Below are 27800 nucleotides of genomic sequence, written 5' to 3' on the forward strand. Positions count from 1 at the left end.
TCTTTACCATCTGAGCCACCAGAGAAGCCCAAGATTACTGGACTGGTAGCCTATCCATTCTCCAGGGGGATCTTCTGGACCCAGGAATCAAACTGGGGTCTCCTGCATTGCAGGCAGATTCTTTACCAGCTGAGCTACTAGGGAAGCCCCATCACAGGGTAGATGCCCCTTTTTAATTTTCCATCTTAAGCTCTGGTATAGATTGGTGTGTATATAATATACCGCACTTACTTTTATTAAATGAAGAATTTTCATATATTCTTCTCATTCAGAATATTTGTGGAGTATCTACTATGGGTCAGGAAACATGCTAGGTGCTGGAGGATACAAAGATGAAGAAGATGAAGAAATCCTACACTTGAGAAGCTACTGTCTTAGTTGAAGGTAAAACATAGATGTGTCATAATTACAATGGTTTGTGAAAAGTGTAACAGCAAAGGACTTTGGAAACATATCATACCAGTCAGCACCAACTGCTATTCTTACTGGCATGCTTTAAGGTGATAGCATCAGGTTTCTTCACTTTGTTGTTGTTTTTGTTCAATCATTAAGTCGTGTCCAACTCTGCAACCCCATGGACTGCAGCACACCAGACTTCCCTGTCCTTCTCTATCTCCTGGAATTTGCTCCAACTTATGCTCATTGAGTCAGTGATGCCATCCAACCATCTCACCCTGCCCTTGCCCCCTCTCTTCCTGCTCTCAATCTTTCCTGGCATCAGGCTTTTTTTAAAATGAGTTGGCTCTTCACATCAAGTGGCCAAAGTACCAGAGCTTCAGCATCAGTCCTTCCAGTGAATATTCAGGTTGATTTCCTTTAGAATTGACTGGTTTGATTTTGCTGTCCAAGGGATTCTCAAGAGTCTTCTCTAGCACCATAATTCGAAAGCATCAATTCTTTGGTGCTCAGCTCTAGTTTCTTCACTATTCCATTCTACAACCCCATTGTGATTTAATTTGTACAAGTTAATAAATGGAAGAAGAAAGAGGTCATTATAGGAGTTTGTACCCAGTTTGGAAGAGGACTAATTTGAGGGCATCAGGTATTATATAATGGAGTGAGTTTAGAAGGGGTCATAATGTAGACAGCTCTGGGCAACCATGGAGTGTTTTTATTTATTTTAATATGATTTATTTTTTAGAGCAGTTTTAGGTTCACAGCGATATTGAGCAGAAGGTACAGAGATTTCTCATATACTCCCTGACTCCCTACATGTACAGCTTCCCTCATTTGTAATATCTCTCACCAGAGTGGTACACTTGTTACAATTGATGAGCCTAACACCATGATCACTCAAAGTCCTCATTTATATTAGGGTTTTTCCCTTGACATTGTTCATCAAATAATGTTTTAAGAGAGTTAAATTTAGGGCAGAGTGTTGAACAGAAGTAGGGAGGTATCTGTTTCATAGCATTAATTAAGATTGGCCCTGGCTTGGTCCTTCTATTTTCTTCCCACTTGCTCCTCAAGCATCAGGAAAAGCTTAATTAGAGCCTGGTAACAGGTTTTATGTAGAAAGCAGTGAGTGCAGTGGCTGAACACTCATCACTATGCCTGGCCAGTGCAATGATGAATATGCTGTACTTGGGGTCTTTTAGGTTGACTAAGAGAAAGTGGAGCCAGGGCATAGCTCATTATTCTAAAAATTGATCATTAAAAGAAAGAAGTATATATCTTGGATTACTGTCATAAACTATTTTTCAGGGTAATCAAATGGATGAGGAAACTGTTTTCTGCTCAGAAGAATTTCAGCAAATAAATGCAGAAGGAATGATAGGATTGGAAATAGCTTTTCCAATTCATTTTTCAAGTTCTAATGAAATAACTGATGCAGACAATGGTCACCAGCAGATAGTAAAACAATAAAATAAAGTGTTGATGGGGAACTGAACTCTGATCAATCTAGCCTCACTAAAAGCGAGAAAGCCATTCAGGGGTGCCCCCTGATATGATGCAAGATGTAAAACATGGCACTGCTTATGAGGTATGTGTGTCAAAAGTCAAACCTGAGGCTAACAGTAATTAGGTTATTGAATTAGGCATCTCACTTTCAACTCATAAAAAACCCGGGGGATGGGACCAATTTAGGAACATCTGATGAAGGTCATCAAAGATATGATATATTTTCTGTAATAACTGATACAATTTTGAGTTCAAATAGACTCTTCCCAAAGTAAGAAACATTTTGAATAACTTGACTTTAGAAAATCTGTCAGTTGTGGTGATACACTGTGGTAAATTACAAATTTTACAAAGTAAAATGCAGTAAATTACAGAGTCTAGGAGATTTGTAGGCAGATTCATCAACTGATGGAGGACCTCTCAGAGATTCTGCCCATAAACTGACTTTTTAGATTCCTGGTTTCTGGTCATAAATCATTGTAGGGACAGGGAAGAAACGTGATGCATATCTTGAAGAATGAATTGGTTATCCTATCCAGTGGGGCAGGTTAGCTTCCTGTTAATTTTCTAAACTAATATTTCTGGAGAAATTTCAGCAAGTAAAATAAAGAGATGAACTACTTAAAAGTGACACCCCCTTCACCCTCCAAAATAAGATTAAACAAGTATTCAAACTTAACAGTTGATCCTGATACTAGAGCAATGATTGAACGGGGTTCATCAATTAGGATACGCTTCAGCTACAGTGATGGAGAAGTAACAGTAGCTTAGACAGTGTTAGTCACTCAGTTGTGTCCAACTCTTCGTGACCCCAGGGACTGTGGCCTGCCAGGCTCCTCTCTCTATGGAATTCTCCAGGCAAGAATACTGGAGTGGGTAGCCATTGTCCTTTCCAGGGGATCTTCTCGATCCAGGGATTAAACCTGGGTCTTCTGCATTGCAAGCGGATTCTTTACCACCTGAGCCACCAGGGACAGCCAGGTAGCTTAGACAAAGTAAGGTCTATTTCTTTCAGAAATAAGGAATCTGGAGTTAGGCAACTTAGGGCTGTTCCAGCAGCTCCCTACTCATCACTGTCTTGGTCTTTTTCCTGTGTGTCCTGTGTTAGTTTGCGACCTTGTGGGTTACCTGGATGAAATTTGAAACTGGTCCTATAGAAAGAGGACAAGGAGAGACAGAACAATCTGGCTTGGCAGGTGCTAGGTTTAATAAGCAAGCAGATTTCCATATGAGGCTTGTCTTGGGCAGCTGCAAGATGAGTAAATCTCTGCTCCTGCCTGTCAGAATCTTTCAAAGGCCTTATCTTTGAAAGAACATTCAGAGACCTTATTGACAGAATTCAGCCACATACATAGTCTAGGTGTGCTCAACAATACATTGCTCTCTTAGGGCCGTGCCCTTGAAATGGCTCCTAGAGTGGAAAGGTGGGCAGACCATACATTCCAAGGACAGGGGTTGGGGTACATACAGAGCCTTGATTGCCCAGGTCCAGCTCATGGGTCAAACAGTGGTCATGTGCTTGTGATGATCTCCTCCAACACTTCATCATCCTAACTGTATATCTATTCCATGCATGATCCAGCCCAGCTGGAAAGGAGGGAGAAAGGACAAAATGCTCCTCCTCCAGGTTGTGTCAATTCCCTGAAATCAGCTTTCCTAGCAATTTCATGTGGGAGTTCTATTCACACTGCCCTGACCACTGGGTGACATGGCCATACCTAGGTGCAAGGAAGGCTGGAACTGCAGTCTTTCAGTTTAATGTGTTGCTGAACTAAATAAAAGTAGAGTTTTGATGCTAAGAAGGAAGGGCCACCTGGATTGGGACATCTCTGTCAATGAGGACAACTGACTTGAGAGAAAATTAAAATCACCGTTCAAAGAATTTCATTTCTACAGAATGGTATAAAGTAGAACATTCTATGGAAGACCTAATTTTGTAACATATTCTGTGTTATTTTTAACAGTAGGCCAGATTATGTGATTAAAAGAGTGTGTTACACCTACTATTTTAAACACTTTTGGGGAAAGACCATTGGCCCTGGTTAGTGTCTCTAATTTTATACGTGTGTTACATCCCTTTTGATGACTTCATGGTCCGTTATTTGGAAAACTCAGCAGTGGCCACAGGACTGGAAAAGGTCAGTTTTCATTCTACTCCCAAAGAAAGGCAATGCCAAAGAATGCTCAAACTATCGCACAATTGCATTCATCTCACATGCTAGTAAAGTAATGCTTAAAATTCTCCAAGCCAGGCTTCAGCAATATGTGAACAGTGAACTTCCTGATGTTCAAGCTGGTTTTAGAAAAGGCAGAGGAACCAGAGATCAAATTGCCAACATCTGCTGGATCATGGAAAAAGCAAAAGAGTTCCAGAAAAACATCTATTTCTGCTTTATTGACTATGGCAAAGCCTTTGACTGTGTGGATCACAAGAAACTGTGGAAAATTCTGAAAGAGATGGGAATACCAGACCACCTGACCTGCCTCTTGAGAAATTTGTATGCAGGTCAGGAAGCAACAGTTAGAACTGGACATGGAACAACAGACTGGTTCCAAATAGGAAAAGGAGTACGTCAAGGCTGTATATTGTCACCCTGTTTATTTAACCTATATGCAAAGTACACCATGAGAAACGCTGGACTGGAAGAAACACAAACTGGAATCAAGATTGCTGGGAGAAATATCAATAACCTCAGATATGCAGATGACACCACCCTTATGGCAGAAAGTGAAGAGGAACTCAAAAGCCTCTTGATGAAAGTGAAAGTGGAGAGTGAAAAAGTTGGCTTAAAGCTCAACATTCAGAAAACGAAGATCATGGCATCCAGTCCCACCACTTCATGGGAAATAGATGGGGAAACAGTGGAAACAGTGTCAGACTTTATTTTTCTGGGCTCCAAAATCACTGCAGATGGTAATTGCAGCCATGAAATTAAAAGAGGCTTACTCCTTGGAAGGAAAGTTATGACCAACCTAGATAGCATATTGAAAAGCAGAGACATTACTTTGCCAACAAAGGTTCATCTAGTCAAGGCTGTGGTTTTTCCTGTGGTCATGTATGAATGTGAGAGTTGGACTGCGAAGAAGGCTGAGTGCCGAAGAATTGATGCTTTTGAACTGTGGTGTTGGAGAAGACTCTTGAGAGTCCCTTGGACTGCAAGGAGATCCAACCAGTCCATTCTGAAGGAGATCAGCCCTGGGATTTCTTTGGAGGGAATGATGCTAAAGCTGAAACTCCAGTACTTTGGCCACCTCATGCGAAGAGTTGACTCATTGGAAAAGACTCTGATGCTGGGAGGGATTGGGGGCAGGAGGAGAAGGGGACGACAGAGGATGAGATGGCTGGATGGCATCACTGACTCGATGGACGTGAGTCTGAGTGAACTCCAGGAGTTGGTGATGGACAGGGAGGCCTGGCGTGCTGTGATTCATGGGGTCACAAAGAGTCGGACGTGACTGAGCGACTGATCTGATCTGATCTGATTCTGCTACATACTTTTGTATGATTTACTGAAAAATGTGTCAAGTCCCCGTTACTTGACAACTTCACCATTTTTTCTTTCACATTGTGCATCCATGTAAGGCCTGTTCGGTTCAGTTCAGTCCAATCCCTCAGTTGAATCCAACTCTTTGCAACCCCATGGACTACAGCATGCCAGGCTTCCCTGTCCATCACCAACTCCTGGAGCTTGCTCAAATTCATGTCCATCAGGTCAGTAATGGCATCCAACCATCTCATCCTCTGTCATCTCCTTCTCCTTCTGCCTTCAACCTTCCCAGCATCAGGGTCTTTTACAATGAGTCAGTTGTTTGCATCAGGTGGCCAAAGTATTGGAATTTCAGCTTCAGCATCACTCCTTCCATTGAATATTCAGGACTGATTTCCTTTAGGATTGACTGGTTTGATCTGTTTGCAGTCCAAGGGATTCTCAAGAGTCTCCTCCAACAACACAGTTCAAAAGCATGGATTCTTTGGTGCTCGGCTTTTTTAATGGTATAACTGTCACATCCATATATGACTACTGGAAAAACAATAGCTTTGATTGGACAGACCTTTGTTGGCAAAGTAATATCTCTGCTTTTAAATATGCTATCTAGGTTGGTCACAGCTTTTCTTCCAAGGAGCAAGCGTCTTTTAATTTCATAGCTGCAGTCACCATCTGCAGTGATTTTTGGAGCCAAAGAAAATAAAGTCTGTCACTGTTGCCATTGTTTCCCCATCTATTTGCCATGGCTAGAACAATGATATTTGCAGATCAGAGGTTGTTTCATAGTTGAGAAGCTCTGTCATACTTTCTTATCTAAGAAATCATAATTGATTTGGCAACCTAGCGCAGTCTGCAACTTGACTTATTTTGCATCGATTTCTGTCATAGGTCAATTCTCTGCAGAAAGTGCATGCACAGGAGGAAATCTATATAGACTTCAGTCTTTGAAATCTCAGAAATACAGGCATCTCTTACTGTATTCTTCAAATCTCCATTCATGATTGAGATAGCTCAGGATTTTAAATTATCCAATAGAGCTTCTGTAAGAACACATTCCTAGGGAACAGAGTTATGCAGAGCTTTCCTGTCCCAAAAGCTCCATATCATGGCAATACGCTTTGTAAAGTTTGGTTTATGTCAAAAGTTAAGTTGTTCTTCTATGTCAGTCCCTCTCTTGTATTCATATGTCATGGCTTTATTTGAAAGAACTAAAAGACTTTATGGGTTTCCCAGGTGGTGCAGTGGTAAAGAATCTGCCTGTCAAGCAGGAGATGTGGATTTGATTGGTGGGTCAGGAAGATCCCCTGGAGAAAAACATGGCAATCCACTTCAGTATTCTTGCCTGGAAAATTCTATGGACAGAGGAGCCTGGTGGGCTAAAGTCCATGGGGTTTCAAAGAGTCAGACATGACTTAGCAACTAAGCATGCGGGCAGTGGACTTTATAAACACATGGAATGAAGCACCATCTACCTACTATGCTGTAATAAGTACAGTGTGGATTTGAAGTGTGAGGACTAGAGAGACTAAGTCTATCTTCCTCTGACTTGTGATTCTTGGCAACTATTACTTCTCTGAGTCTCAGTTTTCTCCCAACTCTATCCTATTTTGAATGCCAGATGTTCAATTCAGTTCAGTTCAGTCATTCAGTCATGTCCTACTCTTTGCAACCCCATGGACTGCAGCATGCCAGGTTTCTCTGTCCATCCCCAACTCTTGGAGCTTGCTCAAACTCATGTCCATCAAGTCAGCGATGCCATCCAACCATCTCATCCTCTGTTTTCCCCTTCTCCTCCTGCCTTTAATCTTTCCTAGCATCAGAGTCTTTTCCAAAGAGTCAGTTCTTTGCATTAGGTGGCCAAAGTATTGAAGTCTCAGCTTTAGAATCAGTCCTTCCAATGAATATTCAGGACTGATTTCCTTTAGGATGGACTGATTTGATCTCCTTGCAGTCCAAGGGACTCTCAAGACTCTTCTCCAACATCACAGTTCAAAAGCATCAATTCTTTGGTGCTCAGCCTTCTTTGTGGTCCAACTCTCACATCCACACATGACTACTGGAAAAACCGTAGCTTTGACTAGATAGACCTTTTTCAGCAAAGTAAGCTCTTTGTTTTTTAGTACATTTTCTAGATTGGTCATAGCTTTTCTTCCAAGGAGCAAGCATCTTTTAATTTCTTGGCTGCAGTCACCGTCTGCAGTAATTTTGGAGCCAAAGAAAATAAAGTCTGTCACTGTTTTCATTGTTTCCCCATCTATTTGCTATGAAGTGATGTGACCAGATCCATGATCTTCATTTTTTGAGTGTTGAGTTTTAAGACAGCTTTTCACTCTCCTCTTTCACTTTCATCAAAAGGCTCTTTAGTTCTTCACTTTCTGCCATAAGGGTGGTGTCATCTGGATATCTGAGGTTATTGATATTTCTCCCTGCAGTCTTGATTCTAGCTTGTGCTTCATCCAGCCTAGCATTTCACATGATGTACCTGCATATATGTTAAGTAAGCAGGGTGACAATATACAGCCTTGACGTACTTCTTTCTCAATTTTGAACCAGTCCTTTGTTCCATGACAGGTTCTAACCATTGCTTCCTGACATGCATACAGATTTCTCAGGAGGCAGGTATGGTGGTTTGGTATTCCCATCTCTTGAAGAATTTTCCACGGTTCGTTGTGATTCACACAGTCAAAGTCTTTTAGCATAGTCAATGAAGCAGAAGTAGATGTTTTTCTGGAATTCTCTTGTGTTTTTATGATCCAGTGGATGTCCACAATTTGATCTCTGGTTCTTCTGCCTTTTCTAAATCCAGCTTGAACATCTGGAAGTGTTTGGTTTACATATTGTTGAAGCCTAGCTTTGAGAATTTTGAGCATTACTTTGCTGGCATGTGAGATGAGTACAATTCTATGGTAGTTTGAACATTCTTTGCCATTACTTTTCTTTGGGATTGGAATGAAAACTGACCTTTTCCAGTCCTGTGGCCACTGCTGAGTTTTCCAAATTTGCTGGCTAGACGGTACTATGTGCCAGTCACTGTCTTAAGCTTTGGGAGATGACTGTGAACAAGATAAAGGTAATTGTGGCCTTCATAAAAGTTGAAACTGAGGTTGCAGATTCTATTGCTTTCACAGGTCACAAATGCCTGAAGAGGAGGAAAGTGAAGCAATCAAGGAGAAATGGGGGTTTCTACTGAATTTGAAGCTTCAGTTCACCAAAAGGTACTTAGATTTAAGAAATTGAAATATTTGATGTCCTAATGTTGGAGAAGACTCTTGAGAGTCCCTTGGACCGCAAGGAGATCCAACCAGTCCATTCTGAACGAGATCAGCCCTGGGAGTTCTTTGGAAGGAATGATGCTAAAGCTGAAACTCCAGTACTTTGGCCACCTCATGCGAAGAGTTGACTCATTGGAAGAGACTTTGATGCTGGGAGGGATTGGGGGCAGGAGGAGAAGGGGACGACAGAGGATGAGATGGCTGGATGGCATCACTGACTCACTGGATGTGAGTCTGAGTGAACTCCGGGAGTTGGTGATGGACAGGGAGGCCTGGCGTGCTGCGATTCATGGGGTCGCAAAGAGTCGGACACGACTGAGCGACTGAACTGAACTGAACTGAATGTTACCCCTGCTATAGAAAGATTCCTTAGCAGTCTACTTTACAGCTTCAGATTAAGTGTGGTGAAATATAGGCAGTGTCGACATACTCACAGGTAACTCCTCTGCTTAACCTAGAGGTTAAGAGCAAGGCTATGGAAACCACTCTATTTGGATTCCAACTCTTCCATTTGTCCAGCCATGGTCACTTACTCAATTGATGACTTTGGGCGAGTTACTTAATCTCCACATGTCTCAGCTTTCTTCTCTTCAAAATGATAAATATAATAGATTTAGTGGCCTTGTAGTTAATTAGGTTCTGCATGTAACTAATGCATATAAAATATAATATGCCTGGTACATAAAACACACTTAATGAATATTATTTCTTATTATGGAAGCAAATAGAAAAAGGACTGGCTTCCCTGGTGGCTCAGAGGGTAAAGTGTCTGACTGTAATGCAGAAGACCTGGGTTTGATCCCTGGGTCAGGAAGATCCCCTGGAGAATGAAATGGCAACCCACTCCAGTACTCTTGTCTGGAAAATCCCATGGACAGAGAAGCTTGGTAGACTACAGTCCATGGGATCGCAAAGAGTCGGACGCAACTGAGCGACTTCACTTTCACTAAGAAAGCTTTAAAGGGTAAGTTAGAAACACTGTGGATCACTATACTGGATGCTTGGGGCTGGTGCACTGGGACGACTCAGAGGGATGGAATGGGGGAGGGAGGAGGGAGGAGGGTTCAGGATGGGGAACACATGTATACCTGTGGTGGATTCATTTTGATATTTGGCAAAACTAATACAGTTATGTAAAGTTTAAAAATAAAATAAAATTAAAAAAAACTAAATTAATAAATGTTAAATATTAAAGTGGCTTATTAAACTAAATATTAAAGTTGTTTATTAAAACTAAAAAAAAGAAACACTGTGGATGGAATACTGGCAGCTGGAGAGTACCTGTTTCTAGCTATACTAGAAAGGGTAAATTTGATGAGAATAGCTAGACATAAGTATAAATGGATCGCTGAGAGACATTTCTACTCTTTGGTGGAGTAATGCTGTGATGCTTAATTTTATGGGTCAGCTTGGCTTGACTGTGATGTCTAGATATGTGATCAAACATTCTAGATGTTTCTATGATAGTGGTTGTAGATGATATTTAAGTGAAATTTGAATAAAGCAACTGCCTTCCATAATGTGGGTTGGCCTCATTCAGTCAATTAAAGGCGTACATAGAAAAAAAAAGCTCACTTCCTTCAAGCAAAAGAGAATTCTCTAGCAGTCTGCCTTCAATTTCACCAGCAACTCTTCATGGTTCTAGCCTTTGGACTCAAACTGCAGTTCTTTCTCGATTATTCAGTCTGTCAGACTCCCTTACTAGATATTGGATTTGTCAAGCCTCCTCAATCACATGATCTGATTCCTCAAAATAAATCCCTTTATACACAAACACATACACACACACACACACAAACACATGTATACACACACACACACACACACATCCTCTTGGTTCTGTTTTCCTGAAGACTCTTAAGACACTTTGGTTGGCAGAATGATGCGCCCCACAAGTTGTCCACATTCCAATCTCCAGAACATGCTATATTACATGGCCGAGAAAATTTGAGATTGTGGATGGAATTAAGGTTGCTAATCAGTTGACCTTAGGATAGGGAGCTGTGATATTGTAATTTTAAATAAGAAATATATATTTGCCCTTCATCCCCACTTCTGGCACAGAGCTCCTAAAACTGTTGGAATTTCCTAAATGAAAGTGTGATAAAAGTGTCTTGGTATGTATAACAAACCCATTTCAACCACACCTGGGTTTGTTAATGAAGTGACTTTTGGAAACACCTAAGGATGCCAGGGAAACCAATTATGTGATTAGAAGGTTGCTACTTTCATTCCCAGCTTCTTCCATTCCCACCTCTCAGTAAGAGAGAGGGGCTGGAGGTTGAATCAATTGCCAGTGGCCAATGATTTAATCAACTATTCCAATGTAATAAAGTCTCTGGGGCTTCCCTGGTGGCACAGTGGTAATGAAGCCACCTACCAATGCAGGAAATGAAAGTTCGATTCCTGGGTCTGGAAGATCCCTGGAGAAGAAAATGGCAACCCATTCCAGTATTCTTGCTTCAATTTTGTTAATGGAAAATCTCATGGACAGAGGAGCCCAATGGACTATATAGTCCATGAGGTCATAAAAGAGTTGGACCCGACTCAGTGACTAAACACTACAAAAACAATAAAGCCTCTAAAAAAACTCAAAAGGAAGGGGTTTGGAAAGATTCCAGGTTGATGAGCATGCAAAAATTTAGGGGGAGTGACACCCTGAGAATGTGGAAGCTCTGAGCCCCTTCCCACATACATCTCTTCTATCTGACTTTCCTGAGTATATCCTTTTGTAACAAACTGGTGCTCTATAAGTGAGATGTTTCACTGAGTTCTCTGAGCCACTCCAGCCAATTAATTGACATCTCCAATCCACAGCCTGTCAGTCAGAAGCACTGAAATAGCCTGGAATGCAATTGACATCTGAAGAGAGGAGAAAAGCAGACTTGTAGGACTGATGCTATTCCAGGTAGATAGTGTCAGAGTTGAGCTGAATTGTAGCTCAGCCAGCTGGGATTGGAGAATTGCTTGGTGGTGTGGAAAAAACACACACTTTGGAACTGGTGTCAGAATTGGAAGAGCTTAACTTGGATTATCAGGATGGGTCCAATATAATCACAAGGGTCCTTAAAAGTAGAAGAGGGACACAGAGGAATTCAGAGTCAGAGGGAGATGTGACTTGAGAAGCAAGCCAAGCAGTGACTTTAGTCACAAGGAATGCAGGGCAGGCATAGTCAACTCTGCCACCCTTTCTTCTCCTCCTCTTCCCTGTACTTCCCCTCTGATGCTGGGGTAGAGAAGTGAAGGGCAGAGGTTGAGATTTCCTTTCTTGATGGTGCTTTATGAAAGTTGCTCAGTCATGTCTGACTCTTTGCGACCCCATGAACTATACAGTCCATGGAATTGTCTAGGCCAGAATACTGGAGTGGATAGCCTTTCCCTTCTCCAGGGGATCTTCCCAACTCAGGGATCAAACCCAGGTCTCCCAGATTGCAGGCAGGTTCTTTACCAGCTGAGCCACAAGGGAAGCCCAAGACTACTGGAGTAGGTAGCCTTTCCCTTCTCCAGGGGATCTTCCCTGACCCAGGAATCGAACCACGGTCACCTGCATTGCAGGTGGATCCTCTATCAACTGAGCTATCAGGGAAGTCCTGATGATTCTTTGGCCTCTCCTCTAATACTGACTACAAAGTGTATGGTCTGTGGGACAAACAGTGTCCAAAAATGTGTCTACATGTGGTTCCTGGGCCAATGGGAGGTGTCGCTCGGGCTCTGGACTCTTCTTCCATCTTCTCCAGTCTCCCCACTATGTGGTACATTCCATTACCTCTTGCTATTAGGTCTTCCTTAACCAGAAGTGAGACACCTTAGTTAAATACTAGCAAGACTGCTCCAACCACCTTCCTTCTGCTCCACTTACCACTAAGAAACAAGTAGACTCTTGCCCCGCACATGTGGAAATGTGCCCTGCTGGCATTTCAGCTGCATCAGTGGTGCCAGGGTTAAGAAACTGGAAAGCTTTCAGACAAGAAAAGAGGAGGTTGTCATTAGGACTTGACTTACGGGGTGAAGAAACCCTCATTCTTTGAGAGTTATTCTCTTGAGCCTCCCTTGACTTTGCAGAGGGTAATAACTCCCCTTGCCCTCCTCAGAGTGAGCTCAGGGAAAGGATAGTCTTTTCCCAGACACTGCTGCTGCTAAGTCACTTCAGTCGTGTCTGACTCTGTGCAACCCCATAGACGGCAGCCCACCAGGCTCCCCCGCCTGCCACATTTCTTTTTCCCTCAGTAATCTTAATATGCAGCTGTGGTGATAGTGGTGTTAGGGCTATGGGTAGAAATGGCAATTTCTGGCAGCCCCAGGGGGAACTGAAAGATGTTAACAACTGGCAGTTCTCTGAGTCTCTAAACATAGAATGTAGGATAATTAGTCCTTTGGGGTCTTATAATTCCATGAAAATTGGGGAAATAAAAATCTTACCGAGCATTTGACACCATCCTTATAGGCTAGAGAGATGGTGTGGGGTCAGAGTCCTTTGGGTCTCCAGTTCAGCCAAGTTGGGTGAAAGTGAGGGTGGGCCCTGCAGTCATATTAATGGGTTGGAACTTTTTTTTAAGAACAATAAAAAATCATTAAAGGATTTTAAACAGGGGAGGGGAGTGATTTAATCTTGTGATAGGATAATCTTTTAAGATTTTTTCCCCCACTCCCTTTTTTTTTTTGTTTTGTTTTTTAATTTTATTTTTTATACTTTACATAATTGTATTAGTTTTGCCAAACATCAAAATGAATCCACCACAGGTATACACGTGCTCCCCATCCTGAACCCCCCTCCCTTCTCCCTCCCCACACCATCCCCCCGGGTCGTCCCAGTGCACCAGCCCCAAGCATCCAGCACCGTGCATCGAACCCGGACCGGCAACTCGCCCCACACATGACATTTTACATGTTTCAATGTCATTCTCCCAAATCCTCCCACCCTCTCCCTCTCTCCCAGAGTCCACAAGACCGTTCTATACATCAGTGTCTCTTTTGCTGTCTCGTACACAGGGTTGTTGTTACCATCTTTCTAAATTCCATATATATGCGTTAGTATACTGTATTGGTGTTTTTCTTTCTGGCTTACTTCACTCTGTATAATAGGCTCCAGTTTCATCCACCTCATTAGAAGTGATTCAAATGTATTCTTTTTAATGGCTGAGTAATACTCCATTGTGTATATGTACCATAGCTTTCTTATCCATTCATCTGCTGATGGACATCTAGGTTGCTTCCATGTCCTGGCTATTATAAACAGTGCTGCAATGAACATTGGGGTACACGTGTCTCTTTCCCTTCTGGTTTCCTCAGTGTGTATGCCCAGCAGTGGGATTGCTGGATCATAAGGCAGTTCTATTTCCAGTTTTTTAAGGAATCTCCACACTGTTCTCCATAGTGGCTGTACTAGTTTGCATTCCCACCAACAGTGTAAGAGGGTTCCCTTTTCTCCACACCCTCTCCAGCATTTATTACTTGTAGACTTTTGGATCGCGGCCATTCTGACTGGTGTGAAATGGTACCTCATAGTGGTTTTGATTTGCATTTCTCTGATAAAGAGTGATGTTGAGCATCTTTTCATGTGTTTGTTAGCCATCTGCATGTCTTCTTTGGAGAAATGTCTATTTAGTTCTTTGGCCCATTTTTTGATTGGGTCATTTATTTTTCTGGAGTCCTCCTTTCTTTATTCAATTCAGATATCCAAGTCCTCTTCTCTAAAAATATTTTATTTATTTATTTATTTGGCTATGCTGGGTCTTAGTTGTCGGGTCTTAGATTTTTAAAAAAATATTTCTTTATTTGGCATGTGCGATCCAGTTCCCTGAGCAGGGATTGAACCCAGGGCCCCTGCATTGGGCGCATGCAGTCCTAGCCACTGGATCACTAGGGAAGTCTCCAGATCCTCTCTATTTTATTGTTTCAGGACTTTTTGTGGGGATGGAAGGTGAACACAGGAGCACCTGATTAAATAGGAGATGCCTTTCTAGGTTTTTAGAAACTAAGTTCACAGAAGAAACAATACCTGTTTTGAGTGGTGAGAAGGGAGAGGGAATCTTTAAGGGTCTTTAGGGAGAAATTAATTTCACCAAGTTTGAGAAGGTCCTGCAGTTAGATGGTTCTGGAAGCAGCAGGACTCTACCTGTGTTCCTGCCCCTGCTGAGAGGTGATTTGTGGACCTGCCTTGGTGGTGAGTGGATGAGAGAGGTGCCCAGTGAGGCTGGCTAAGCACAGGGGTTCCCAGTCTGGTCACAAGGCCCAGGAACAGCAGTTCCTCAGACTCTGAGTAGCAAGACGGCTTGGACCCTCACCATGTCAGCAACGAGCTTTGTTGGCTGAAGACCAAAGAAGCTTCCGTCCTGCAGGACATTTGTGTGAACTAAAGGAAGGAGGATCCACATTCATGTCTGACAGGATTTCTTCAAAATATCTGACTACAGGCTTAGAATTATATGTAAACATGTGACTTAAAGAACTATGATATTACCTGTACATCTGAGATTATGATTATAAAATCACATGATTAACAGATATACATTTTTGAAAGATAATTCTGACTACAGTGTGGGTTCTGGAGGACAAGATGAGATAAAAGAATGGTAAGCAATAATCACATTCTGGGAATCTATTGACATTTTAAATTTTATTACTATACACTTGGCTTTAAAGATGAGATAAAGACAAGATATAGCTGTATGTCAACTGATGTTTTTGATTCTGTGTTCTTATTTTGATAATATTAGTATTGGAGCCTTCCCTAGACTATAATTTTATTGACTCACAAAATATTTTTGTGTGAAAACCTTTTTACTTTGTCTATGTCATCTTCTATTTGATGGTTTAAAACATTGTGAAGAAAAAATTTCCAACACATTCAGGAAATCAGATGGTTAAATAAGAGTTCTTGAAAGAAGATTTCATCAGGTGGCTTGGGGATGGCAAAAGGAAGGACAAACTTCACCTGTAGTGGAGAATTTTGAGTTAGTTGCCGGAGCCCATGGGGAGCAGACTTTTGGCAGAATTAAGTGGAAAGGGGTTAGTGCTCCTGGAGTCCTAAGAAACTGTGAAGGGCCAGTAATAGTTCTATGAATATCATTGGATTATATTAATAGTTTATACCTGAAAAGCCAAGAGTAAGAACAGATCCCAGGGCAGCTGACAGTAAGTATATAGCACTTAGGATGACTTCTGCTACAAAACCAGAAATCCATCAGGAGTGGCTTCAGCAAGGAAACATTTAATTATTTCACTAAACCAGAAGCCTGGAAGCAGGCAGCTCAGAGGAAAAGTTTCATCTGCTCAGTGGTAGCCATATGGCCTGGGCTTTTTCCATTCTTTCCCTCTGTCAGCTCCAGCCTATCAGGCTTTTCATTCTTAGACTTATTGTCTTAGACACAGTGGTCTCAGCAATGAGGAAAGTAGTTTTGTTCATTTTTCCTGTCTTTGTTCCCAGTACCTAGTGCCGAGACAGTACATAACTGTAGTGCAAAGTAGCTGCTTGAATAAATATTGTTTGAATGACTGATTATGTTGCTTCTAAAGAGAGAGTTGAAGGGTATCGCTATCTGCTGGTTTTGTAATTAACTTTGTAATCAGATCAGATCAGATCAGTTGCTCAGTCATGTCTGACTCTTTGCGACCCCATGAATCGCAGCACACCAGGCCTCCCTGTCCATCACCAACTCCCAGAGTTCACTCAGACTCACGTCTATCGAGTCAGTGATGCCATCCAGCTATCTCATCCTCTGTCATCCCCTTCTCCTCCTGCCCCCAATCCCTCCCACCATCAGAGTCTTTTCCAATGAGTCAACTCTTTGCATGAGGTGGCCCAAGTACTGGAGTTTCAGCTTTAGCATCATTCCTTCCAAAGAACTCCCAGGGCTGATCTCCTTCAGAATGGACTGGTTGGATCTCCTTGCAGTCCAAGGGACTCTCAAGAGTCTTCTCCAACACCACACTTCAAAAGCATCAATTCTACGGTGCTCAGCCTTCTTCACAGTCCAACTCTCACAACCATACATGACCACAGGAAAAATCATAGCCTTGACTAGACGGACCTTTGTTGGCAAAGTAATGTCTCTGCTTTTGAATATGCTATCTAGGTTGGTCACAACTTTCCTTCCAAGGAGTAAGCGTCTTTTAATTTCAGGCTGCAGTCACCATCTGCAGTGATTTTGGAGCCCAGAAAAATAAAGTCTGACACTGTTTCCACTGTTTCCCCATCTATTTCCCATGAAGTGATGGAACCGGATGCCATGATCTTCGTTTTCTGAATGTTGAGCTTTAAGCCAACTTTTTAACTTTGTAATAGAACTTTACAACTGGCGTTAATCACCATCACTTCTTTCTGACAGATGGCAATAGTGACATGGGCAAAGAGATGCTCTAGGATGATAGGTAGTTGGTAGTAGAGGACTCAGCCGGAGTGAGGCAGGACACAGGATCTAAGCTTCTTCCCTCTGAAAGCCCTGCTGGGTGTGTGAACAGGCTCTTCTCTGCAGGTGGGGTGGCCTGCCTTTTCTCTTGTCCCCTTCCAGTCTAGTGTTATGGCAGGAACTCTGGGCCTAACTTCCTCTATGGCTCAGCCTTAAGTTCTAAAACACAGGGTCTTTATAAATCACAAGTTTTAGCCTGCAAGAACATTGCCCCTCTGTCCAAAGGAAGGAAGACTACAGTGAAGTATGGGAGGTGAGGAACCACCATGAGATCTGCAGTTTAGCCAAGTAATTGGGACTTCTAGAACTAGAGCATAATAGACTAACTTCATTCTATATCCTGTAATCACTGAAACAAATGAAGAGATTCATACTTCAACAAACCAATGAGTTAATCATAATCCAGAAGAAGAGTTGAAAATCTGCCCAACAGCTGTCCAGTGTCCTCTGATGAAATGGTCGGAGTGGTGATGGAGCTGCTGATCTTGGTTAGAGCACCAGGTTACACAGCCCGGGGTCTAGGAGGGCATTCCTGGGGCAGAACACAGGGCCTAATCTGTTTCAAGGGAAATCGTTTGGTTACTATGTTGTTGTTCAGTTAGTTGTTCAGTGGCAGTCTTTGCCACCCCGTTTGTCTGACTCTTTGCGACCCTGTGGACTGCAGCACGCCAGGCTTCCCCGTCTTTCACTATCTCCCTGAGTTTGCTCAAACTCATGTGAATTGATTACTATAACCCCTAGGAAATCAGCCACTCCCACCTCTGAGCCTGAGGAGTGTTTTGTGAATTTCTATGAAGACATATTGCAGAAGGCAATGGCACCCCACTCCAGTACTCTTGCCTGGAAAATCCCATGGGCAGAGGAGCCTGGAAGGCTGCAGTCCATGGGGTCGCTAAGAGTTGGATACGACTGAGCGACTTCACTTTCACTTTCCACTTTCATGCATTGGAAAAGGACATGGCAACCCACTCCAGTGTTCTTGCCTGGAGAATCCCAGGGACGGGGGAGCCTGGTGGGCTGCCGTCTATGGGGTCGCACAGAGTCGGACACGACTGAAGTGACTTAGCAGCAGCAGCAGCAGCAGCAGCCTCACTTGCTTTGTCTTTAACGAAGTTCTGACTTGTTTACCGTGGAGTCTCTGTTTCAGTTTTCCCCGGTATGATTCTGAAGCATTCAGGAGTGAAAGGGGAAAGCACTCCAATGGGATGAGTCTACAGGTGATAAAAACTTGGGAGAAATTATAAATAGTTTAGGAGGTATTCTTAAAATGCAATTTTATCTTGATAAATGAAAGACATGGACTAAAATCTGTAAAAGGAAATTTAATAAAGTAACTCACATAGGGAGAAATGAAAATAGAGGATTCAACTGGGCAAAATCTAGTCTCAGTAATACTGCCAAATAGGCTTTTGGTAATTTGTCTATTAATGAAATGATTATAAATCATGTGAGTGTGTTAAAATGACAGTAAATATTGTTTTACATCAACTGGAATATAACAAAATTACTTTAGAAACACCATTTCACCATACATGAGACAATTAAGTAGCTGTTGTCACTGAAGCAAGAATAGTAGATTTAGAAAATAAAAGAGGCCCCAAACAACTCCTGTTTGTGGACTGAATGTTCCCTGATGTCCAGAGAAAGAGGTAAGAGGAAATAGCAGAAGTATGAATGACAACATCTCTCTACCATCTACAGAAAATGCCTGAACTGCCTTTTTGTAAAGATAGAAATACTTTTCTGTTTGGATTTGGCTTCTATCTCTGCCACAATCTCCCTTCCTCTGACTCAACTCCTGTGCTGTAGACAGCTATGTAACCAAGAGAAGAATTCTGTGACTATCTTAAGACTGTTGTTGAACTGATCAAGTGAATTCTCCCCTCTACTCTCACCCTGGACTTTGGATGTCAGGTACACAGATTTAGAATTAATCATAAATGTGATTCATAACATATTCCCAACATAGATCAATTACAACTTTTTTTAGTATTTAGTTATTTTATTTTTTTACAGGGTAATAAACATTTGTAAACCCACCACTTGAAACACAAGCCAGGAAATTGCAATAATCTCCATTTAACCCCAGGTTCCACTTCATCTTATCACTCTGCCTCCTTGACCTGAGATGACCATTATCTAAAATACCACATTCATTATTTTTCCCTTTTTCCACATGTTTTACATAGTTTTATTACAGCTATTTAGAATTTGAAAGAGTATATATATTTTTAACATTATAAAGGGTATCATAGTATGTGTTAATTTGGGGGGATTTATTTTTTTCACTTCTATTTCTGAGATGATCCATATCTTTGTGAGTTATCAAAGTTCATTTGTTTTTGCTACTGCTATCCTGCTGCAATGCAGGAGACCCTGGTTCGATTCCTGGGTTAAGAAAAGCCCCTGGAGAAAGGGATAGGTTACCCACTCCAGTATTCTGGCTGGAGAATTCCATGGATTGTATAGTCCATAGGGTCACAAAGAGTTGGACATGACTGAGTGACTTTCACTTCACTTCACTGTATAATATTCCATTGTGTGACTATACCATGTTGTAGTCACCTTTTCTCCTATTGATGGATATTTGGGTTATTTCCAGATTTTTGTTGGTGTGGAATATTATAATGAACATTCTAGTAGATTTACTCTGCCAAAAGAGTTTCTCCTGCAATGCTTTCATAATCAGTCAAACAGGCTTCAGTGTCTTTGATGCTAAATTCATCTGTCCCTACCCGTATTCCACATTTTCTTGCAATTGCTGTTATATCTCAGTGTTTGCCTTTCCAGTCAAGACTCTTATAAAAGTTGTATACACATTCTTTCTACTTCCTCAATGTTTATTCACTCTTCAGCACAATCTCTTCTGTACCCACTACTCTACCCAAACTGCTTTTGCTAAAGGTTATCAATGACTTTCACATTGCAAAATCCAATGAGTATTTCCCCACAGTCTTATTAGAGCTGTTAACATATTTGATTCTGTTGAACATTCTGTCCTTAAGATACTTTCTTCTTTTAGCTTCCATGTCACATTTCCCTGGATTTCTTCTTTCTAGCTATCATTTGGTATTTGGTTCTTTCTTCTCCATTTACTACTCAGGATAAATATTGTAATTCATCAGAGGTTAGTTCTCTGTCTCTTCCTCTCCTCACTCTGTACTCTCCCATGGTGGGGGCGGGGGGGGTGGCTATTTATGCCTAGCAATATTTATAATAGTATCCCCTTTAACTCTCAAAAGTATCCCAGTTTGAATGACAGAATACATGTTCTCCCTACCTCAATTCCAGTGACTCCCATTTTACCCATGCTTCATTGAATCTTCTGCTACCATCTTTCCTGGGATATTTGATAGGCACTTTAAAGTTAACATTTCTAAAACTAGACTCTTGCTTTTCCATTCAAAACTCATTTCTCCCCAGTCTCTGTCTCAGAAATTGGCACTGCCATTTAATTGCCCGAGCTCCAAACTCTAGAGACCTTGTTGTTGTTCTTTATTCCTCACCCCATCTCTCTCTGAGACTTATCAATTCTCACCCCATTTCTGTAGTCAAAGCCACTACTTCTTTTACCAGGGAGCTGCAAAGGGCTCAGAACTTACTCTGGCTTCACTCTTCTCACCTCTCTCAACCTCATCCATTCTCCAACTCAGATATTTTAAAACTATAAGTCAGATCATGTCATTGCCTGCTTAAAACCTTTTATGACTTATCACTGTACTTGGAATAAAGCAACGCTGGTTTCTCCCACCTCCAAGACTCTGTGCTCTTTCTCACGATTATTGGTCTGGTCTCAGCCTAGATCATCTGCTCTGGCCACACTGTTTCTGGGCTCAGCCACTGCAGCAGGCTCTGCCCTGTCCCACATCCTTGGCACCTGGAGAGCACCCCTACTCCACCCCAATCCCACTGCCCAACACTTACTTGTTCTGTAGATCTCATCTAAGTATCACTTCTACTGGAATGTGGCATCAATTTGCATGCCTGTGTGTGTAGGTGGAATTTAAAATTACTTTTTTAAATTCTGAAGTGATATATTTTAATTTTTTAATTTAGAAAATGTAGGTAAGCAAAACAAAAACAAAAACCTGACAATCCCACTGCTCAAAGATAAATATAGTTAACATTTTGGTGTGTATTTTTCCAGACCTTTGTCTACATAGCATATAAGTTGCTTGTGTGTGCTTTGCTTAGTTGCTCAGTTGTGTTCGACTCTTTGCAACCCCATGAACTGTCACCCACCAGGCTCCTCTGTCTGTGGGGATTCTCCAGGCAAGAATACTGGAGTGGGTTGCCATGCCTTCCTTCAGGGGATCTTCCTGACCCAGGATCGCATCCAGGTCTCCTGCATTGCAGGCAGATTCTTTACTGTCTGAGCCACCAGGAAAGCCCAAGATGGTGCCAAGTCCTGTAATTGGTGAAAGCCATTTTGTCCCATGAATTTCGCATGTAATTCACACTAGGACTACTCTTTTACTTTGCAAAACTTATTATCCTTCTCAATCTCTCCAGGGATTCATGGGTTGGGAAAAGTTCCTCCTGCTTATATCTTGTTTCGATTTCCAGCTTCTGCTGTTGTCTTCATCTCTCTGGTGTCTAGTCTCTTGTGTAGACTCAAATATGGAACATAGCCTCTTATGCTTGATTCTAGGGTTCTCCTTCCTGGGGGGCTCTGGGGAGAACTGGAAAGCCTTACAGAAGAGCACATGCTTAACACATCTCCATTTTCAAAAGTTCTTTTGCTACTTCAGCCTGAAAGTGCTCCCCTACCTGAGTGGGTAAGTGCGGGCCGCACTGCCGACCAGTTCAGTCTCTCTCTCAACCCGTGCCCCTCTGCACACAGTCTTCCAGCTGCCCCACATCCAGGGCTTTCCTTATAGGGAGCAAATCAGTGCTCTGTATGTTTTGATGGTTCTTTCCAGACCCGTTTATGAAAGGTCTCATTCTTCTACCCTCAAGCCTATTCAGACATCTTTTCCAAACAATGGGTATTTTAGGCTGGTGAGAGACCATGGGTAGGCAGAACCAGTTCTCACTAGCTATTGTCTTAAAGCAGGATTCCCCTTGCCCCCTTCGTGGCACACAGAAATGCCTCCCTGCCCCTTCTCCCACCCTATATGGGATCATACAGTATTTATATACTGGCTAGAAACCTGCCTTGTGTACTTAATGATTGATGTGAATTATCTTTTACAGTGAGTAAAGCAGCCATGGTTGACGATATACCCTGGGAGGTTGTTACCAATGCATATTCTCAGTCTCTATGCCAAACCGAATCCACTCATAACTATATTTTGATCCATATTATGTGCCTATTCACGGGCACATAAAAGTTGGAGACACACTGTAGAACAATATTTATATGACTTTAATAAGAGCAAAAAGCAATTCTTATTTTTTTTTCTTCATTGGAAAATCTATGAAGAAAACTTGGAAAACTGGAAAACTTATCTAAAAGACAAGTCTGGACATTCAGATGGCTGTTTAATTTGTGCTTTGACACAGCTAGCTTTACTTATTAAATATGACATTGTTGCCAAAATGCAAAACAGTTTCTTAGAATGCAGTGTCTTCAACAGCTTTCCTTTAACTCTCTAAAGGGAATTGTAGAGTCTGTGATTTTCACATTACATTTTTACAGAAAATTAAAACAGCAACTTAGTGGTTTTTAAATTAATAGAAAATTATCTCTAACTTTCCAAATGTAAAATTCTATACAGGCAGTTTTTAAATCAGTTTTCAAATACTCATATTTAAGACTTAAGTACCTTTTGTTTTGATTCATTGAGAACATAGTTACTTGAGTATGAGCTCTTTAAAGAGGGACTACCATAACTCATAGTAAGGGTGGAACATACTTATTGGGTCAGGTCAATGCAGTTGAAAATTGTGAAATGGTCTAATTCGAAAACCCAAGTTAAAAAAAAAATCCCTCCTGGTTTTTATGTTGTAGAAGATTACAATGAAGTACACTGCTATTCCCTTGCAAACAAATAAGCAGACTTCACAACAACATATGATTTATTTCATTTTAGAGCTTTTAGAAAACATTAATTGAATGAGTAAGCTACTTGCTGTGCTGGAGTAGCCATGTGAAAATCTTGGTTTTTAAAACACCTCCAATGAAAAGCTATCTAGCACATTTTTCTATTCATAGTTGAAAAGCTTCAGTTTCCCAGCTGGCAAAAGCATTAAGTGTGTGTATGCTTCCAATTACAAGCAAGATTTTCCCCATGCATGGTCCAAGGTTACACAGTGGTCCTTCAGGGATTTGCAGAGTCTTTTCCCTCTGTCTTCTCATTTTCTGCTGCTGTTCCGTAGACCATTTGCAGAACTTTGGCTGCTGAGCAAGATGTAAAAATTTCTGAACATTCATTCATTAGGAAGTAGCAATTCAATCCGAACAAACAGAATGCCGCAGCTACGATGATGTTTCCTTGGGAATAATTTTCAGGAAGTCAGAGAGCTAAAAATCAGAAGGGCATTGTTTCACAAATGGAAGCTATTTGTTCCTGCACCAGTGGGAATTGTTTTATAATGTTCCTTTCAGAACAGAATTAAATAATACATTTTGAAATTTTTCACCATGTAAAATGCAGTTACAAGTTTTCACAAGTTGTAAAGAGAAGAGAGAAAAGCCAAAGTAAAGACTAAAAAGTATTTCTAAGTCAAGTATTCTTTCAGAACAAAGAAATCACTCCTATTCAGATCATAAGGATATTAAAATAATGCACTTACTATCAGAAAAAATAGTCATTTCATACTTTGGCCTCAGTCTGCAAAGCATAATCTTTTTAGGTTATTTGTCATGTGTCACTGTGAAATATAGACCTGAAGGTTGGTATGCAAGCTGATTTCACATCTTTATAAGATGTCCAGGAACAGTTCCTACTGCAGAAATCAAAGGAACTTAACCTGACATTAAACAAGAAATATATCTGGAAAGAGATTAGCATATTTCCAAATGTTCAACACAGAGAAAGGACATCTTGCACAAATGATATTTAAGATGGTCACAACTTATTTTTTTTCCTGTATGTATATGACATGCAGGTTGAATAACAGGTCTATCCATTCATTGGATAAAATTCACACAGATCTGTTAGTATTATTATTTATTGAAGTAAAAGAAAAAAACACAAGTCTTTAGGAATATTCTAATGTCTGTCATATAAAGTTTAAAATTGATAGTTCCTCTGTTTTTACCCAGTATGTTTGTGATGTTAAAGTATTATTTGTATCAAAATATAGGTAGAAATCTGAGCAAATAGTCACATGGACTTACATGAGGATTTTCCTACTGTTTGGAGTGTGGTTCCATGGACAGAAGAGCCTGGTGGGCTATGGTCCATGGGGTCGCAAAGAATGAATTGACTTGACATGACTGAACTGACTTTGCATGCATGAACTCATGCACCCTGCCTCTTCTCTGCAAAGTGCTTGATGCATGTACCCCTATCCATCCCATATCCACAACACTGAGGAGCATTAGCGCTTTTAAAAAAAGTTAAATTTACTCCAAGTGGAACCAGCTGGTACAGGGACTTAAGTCCCTTGCTCAATCTACTTGTGGTAGTGGAAATAGAAGATGTTTGTTTCAAATTATTGTTACAAATGAGTGAGTGTTAGTTGTTCAGTTATGTCCTACTCTTTTTGACCCCACGGACTGTAGCCCACCAGGCTCCTCTCTCCATGGAATTCTCTAGGTAAGAATACTGGAGTGGGTTGCCATTTCCTTCTCCAGGAGATCTTCCCAACCCAGGCATTGAACCTGGATCTCCTGCATTGCAAGCACATTCTTTACCATCTGAGCCATGTGGGAAGCCCATGTTACTATTACAAAATCAGTTATTAAATGGCCTTACCAAGGAAGGGAGCACATGCCCTCGCTGTTTCAAGCCACCACTTTCTTTCATGGCAACAGCTGCTACTACAGTCTTCCAATTGGTCTTTCCATTTCCATTGTTCTCCTCCAATCTATTTTTCATACTTCAGCCAGAGTGATAGGTATTTTAAGGTCTCCAGCATTTTAAAAACTTGTGGTAAAATATAGATAACATAAGGGCTTCCCTGGTGGCTCAGATGGTAAAGAATATGCCTGCAATGCAGGAGATCCCAGTTCAATTCCTAGCTTGGGAGGATCCCCTGGAGAAAGGAATGGCAACCCACTCCAGTATTCTTGCCTGGAGAATCCCCATGGACAGAGGAGCCTGGTAGGCTACAGTCCATGGGGTCACAAAGAGTTGGATATGTCTGAGTGACTAAGCACACACATACACACAGATAACATAAACTTTATCATTTCAACTCTTTTCAAGTATACAATTCAATGGCATTAGTTACATTCCAGTTGTTCTGCAGTCATCCCCACCATCCATCTCCGGAAATGTTTCATCTTCCCAAACGGCAACTCTACTCCCATTAAGCACTAACTCCCCCTCCTGCCTCCATCCTCTGGTAACCATGATTTTACTTTCTACTTCTATGAATCTGACTATTCTAGGTCCCTCTCTTAAGTGGAACTATACAACATCTGTCATTTTGTGTGCATTTAATTTCCTTTAGCATAATGACTGCGGCTTCACAAGTGGCTTAGTGGTAAAGAATCTGCCTACCAGTGCCGGAGATGCAGGTTCAGTCCCTTGGTAGGGAAGATCCGCTGGAGGAGGGCATGACAATCCATCCTGTACTCTTGCGTGAAGAATCCTATGGACAGAGGAGACTGACGGCCTGCAGTCCTGGCGCTCATGCACACAGCATAAATGACTTCAAGTTTCATCCACTTGTATTATGTGCAATTTCCTCCCTTTTTAAGGCCAAACAATATTCCATTGTATGTATTTAATATATGGCACGTTTTATTTATCCATTCATTGGTTAATGGACATTTAGTTTTCCACCATTTGGCTATTATGAATAATACTGCTGTGAACATTGGTGTGAAAATAACTGAGACCCTGCTTTGAATTATTTTGAGTATATGTCCAGAAGTGGTTTTTCTGGGTCATATGATAATTCTGATCTTAATTTTTTGAGACACTACCATACTGTTTTTCACAACAGCTGCACCAGCAATGCATATGAGTTCTGGTTTCTCCACATCCTTATTAATGTATTATTTTTTATTTATTTATTTTTTTGGTGTTTCTTTCTGCTTAAAATCTCCATGATTTTCAATTTCTCCCTACCATATTCAATGGGCCTGAACATATCTGATCTCTGCATATTTTTCTAACCTCATCCTGTGCCTTCCCCTTGCCTTTCTAGGACACAAAACTCTTCCCTCTCTCAGGAATTTTTATTGTCCTTCCCTCTGCCAGGACTGCCTACACCTCCATTCTGCGTGGATAGTTGCTTATTATTTTGGGGGTCTTGACCTTCATAAGGGTTGTAAGTGTGTCTCCCTTTTTTCTCTCTCCCCCAGCACCTTGCTCTTTCCTTTGAAGCATGTGTCATCATCCGTAACGATTTCATCTCTGCTTGTTTCCTACCCGCCTTCAGTAGAAAGTCAACTCTGTGAGGACAAAACCAGGGGCTTCCTTCACTCTTGCCTCTGCAGAGTCTGGTAGGCTCCTCAGAAGGACTCAACAGAGAGTTAATAGCTAGATTGCAAAAAGTCAAGGATGTTCCTCTGATATTTGTAAATTCTTCCCTCTACAAATGAACCATATGTTCACTTTCTTTGATTTGTCAAATCAAAATCCTTCAGAGACTAAATTATTGTCTAAAATGTTGTAACATTTCTTTTCTTGGACATATGCTTAATATGAACTAAATTGTAGTTTAATATTTATGTTACTACAGTCAGAACTGCTAAATAGCATATAGCTAAATTGGCTGCTTTCTAACAACTGGTGATTAAAATCACTTCCATTTAAAAAAATGTGGCTGATACATTTAAAATGTAACACATCCCAAATATCATTTAAGTACTTTTGATTCATCAAGAAAAAAATGTCAGCTATAACTTTTATTTGAAATCATGCCTCTTTCATTCCAGTGTTACTCAATAAATAAGAAAACACCAAGTAATTTGCCAAAATAGGTTTAAAAGTAATTTGAAGTGTAGGTGGAAGGGAATTGGAGAGAATTTAATTTTTGCTTACTGTAATTCCATATTGCTCACCTTGAGCAGAAGATGAGAAGTACCAGCATCAATTATAGACTTTGTAAATTAAAAGAATAAGTGAATTTCCTGGGATTCATTGGGCAAAAATGTTTTCTACATGGATGATTTTAGTATTTACACATTTACAGGCTGGTGTCTAGATGTAGGTCATCTTTATTTATTCTGCTCAGCATTTAATGTGTCTTTTGATCTGAAAAATACTCTCTTCTCACCTTCACTGTATTTGTTCTTATCTTCTATGATTTTACAGTCTAACATCTATTATTTTACCTTTTCCTGCACAGTTTCTTTTCCATTTCTTATTTGTATCTCTTTTGTTATAAGTACTATAGAGACATTGTCATTCTTTCTAAATTAATGGTTCTCAAACTTTTAACTTCCCAGGTGCCTCCATGATAAAGAGTCTGCCTGCCAATGCAGGAGAGGTGGGTTTGAGGCCTAGGACAGGAAGATTGCCTGGAAGAGAGCACAGCAACCCACTCAAGTATTCTTGCCCGGAAAATCCTATGAAGAGAGGAGTCTTGTGGGCTACAATCTATGGGGTCAAAAAGAGTCAGACACGACTGAGCACATACAAACTTCTCTGTGTATCAGAATGACC

General features: G+C 41.1%; 2 long non-coding RNA genes across 2 annotated transcripts in view; one reads left to right on the forward strand and one right to left on the reverse strand.

The window, feature by feature from the left end:
- The window catches only part of LOC129646605 (uncharacterized), a 61796-nt gene extending 48602 nt beyond the window's left edge, over nt 1–13194 (reverse strand). The window contains exons 1-2 of the long non-coding RNA XR_008712059.1: nt 13082–13194; nt 12522–12619 (exon numbers count right to left, since the gene is read on the reverse strand). This is a non-coding gene — a long non-coding RNA (uncharacterized LOC129646605). The remainder of the gene's footprint in view (nt 1–12521; nt 12620–13081) is intronic.
- LOC129646604 (uncharacterized) lies at nt 1–27800 on the forward strand. The gene is made up of 3 exons (XR_008712058.1): nt 1–158; nt 273–384; nt 27584–27800. It is a non-coding gene; the product is annotated as an uncharacterized LOC129646604 (long non-coding RNA).

Source organism: Bubalus kerabau, chromosome 3 (genome assembly GCF_029407905.1).
Source record: "Bubalus kerabau isolate K-KA32 ecotype Philippines breed swamp buffalo chromosome 3, PCC_UOA_SB_1v2, whole genome shotgun sequence".
NCBI lineage: Eukaryota > Metazoa > Chordata > Mammalia > Artiodactyla > Bovidae > Bubalus > Bubalus kerabau.